The 1,887-nt window shown below is 35.9% G+C and overlaps 1 pseudogene; it reads left to right on the top strand.

Annotated features, from left to right (window-relative positions):
* Positions 1-224: 224 nt before the first annotated feature.
* Positions 225-806, top strand: LOC149544532 (blue copper protein pseudogene; annotated as a pseudogene).
* The last annotated feature ends 1,081 nt before the right edge of the window (positions 807-1,887 follow it).

The following is a 1,887-nucleotide window of genomic DNA, read 5'->3' as shown; positions in this document are numbered from 1 at the left end:
TTGGCGTTACCTTCATTGATCCTACGCTGAAGCCAACATTCTTCATAATATCTTCCGTCCGCCGCTCTGCCTGGCGCCAGTTTTATTGTCATCATTCAGAGAGAGAGAGGGAGAGAGAGAGGGAGAGAGAGAGAGAGAGGCGTTATAAATAAAGATGATGGAAACCCTATGAAAACACATTCTGAACATTTTTGAAGGAGTGGTTTTCAGGAAGAAAGAGGTCAATGGCAAATAAAATGCTGGTTTCGCTCATAGGAGTGTTGGTCTCCCTATCATCAATAGTGATGATCTGTGATGCTGGCAACCTTTACACGGTTGGCGACGAGAAGGGATGGACACTTGGTGTGGACTACGAGGCGTGGGCTCAAGGCAAACAATTCCACGTTGGGGACAGCTTTGGTAATTTAACATCATCTATTTTCATTCTTATAAAGGCCACATTGATCCTTTCTTGAAAACTAATATTAGATATCTGCATGATTGTGTAAATCACGTCATCGTGTATTACAGAGTTCACGTATGCGAAGGGTGTTCACAACGTACTGGTGGTGAATGGTTCGTCATTCGCTAACTGTTTGAACGAACCGATCTTCCCTGTGTTGGACAGCGGGCATGAGGTTCTCCAAATCTTGTCGACTGGGAATTTCTGGTTCATCTGTGGATTTGGTCAGCACTGCGAAAACGGTATGAAGTTGAAGATTACAATTACTGACGCTGAATTCTCACCTTTACCAGCGCCTGCGGCTGCTCCAGAAGCAAATTGGCCTACGTCTACTTCCTCCACCTTTCACTTAAGGCCTTGGTAATAATTACTTAACAAGTCCCACAAAAAGCCTGGACATTCTTCAGGCCCCTAGCTATTTTGTTTTATCTCTGTTGAGTTAAATGCTAGAATAAGATGCAAAGCCGTTCTCTGGATCTCCGGCAGTGGTCGGCAATGTTGTTTCCAATTATTCGAAATGCTATTCAGTAATTTTGAGTTTATAAACGGGCATTGGATAAGAGAATGACTTCCAATTTCAGATAATATCATTCCATTGTTTTCTGTTCTGACAACTATACTTTCATTAAATCTTAAAAGAAGACCATTCTAACTTCAAACAATTTAAGATTTCGTTAATATAAATCTACTATCTTGTTAGTCTAACGGATAAAAGCGCACGCCCTTTTGCACTGTGTGATATTATCATTCTCAGATTTCAAACCAAATCTAACCTAAACGTACCTTTACCAATGAACTTATCTCATAATCTACCCATCACACTTTTCAGTTTTGTATTAAGTGTTCGGGTGTATTACACTTCCATGTTTAATAATATGATCATTTAAATTATTATTTTAAAATTTATAATATTATCTTAATGAAATTAAGTTTTTAGAGTTCAATTATTTTCTATAAACTCATGTATGGTAAGTTTTTTTAAGTTAAATGATGAAGATTTTATTTAATTTATTTTTTCTTATCCAATTTATTCTTATCATAGATGGTGAGGGTGCTAAGACCATTATTAAAATCTAATATTGCTCACACCAACTGCAATTTTATAGCCAATTTTCATAATTCATTTTTGACAAACCTTGAGTGTGATTGTAGTTCATTGTAAGATCAAATTTGTTGGAAGTCTTTTAGAGTATGTCATCTTTCCATATATATGCAATATATATATATATATATATATATATATATTCATCCTTCCATATTTATGCAATATTTTTTTCTACGACTGAGTTCATAATTTGTAGAGGACTAAAATATTAGTAGTGGCTCTTTTTTACTCTTAATTATCTAGCAACCCTTCAATCTTAGCCAAATGCACATCATTTGAGAGATCAATGGTGTCAAGATGAGGACTAATGCATTTGAATTGAAAATGTACTCCTTAGCAT

Source organism: Cupressus sempervirens, chromosome 8 (genome assembly GCF_028749045.1).
Source record: "Cupressus sempervirens isolate cs-2001-9-10 chromosome 8, ASM2874904v1, whole genome shotgun sequence".
Classification (NCBI taxonomy): Eukaryota; Viridiplantae; Streptophyta; class Pinopsida; order Cupressales; family Cupressaceae; genus Cupressus; species Cupressus sempervirens.
This window is presented reverse-complemented; position numbering and strand designations above follow the sequence as displayed.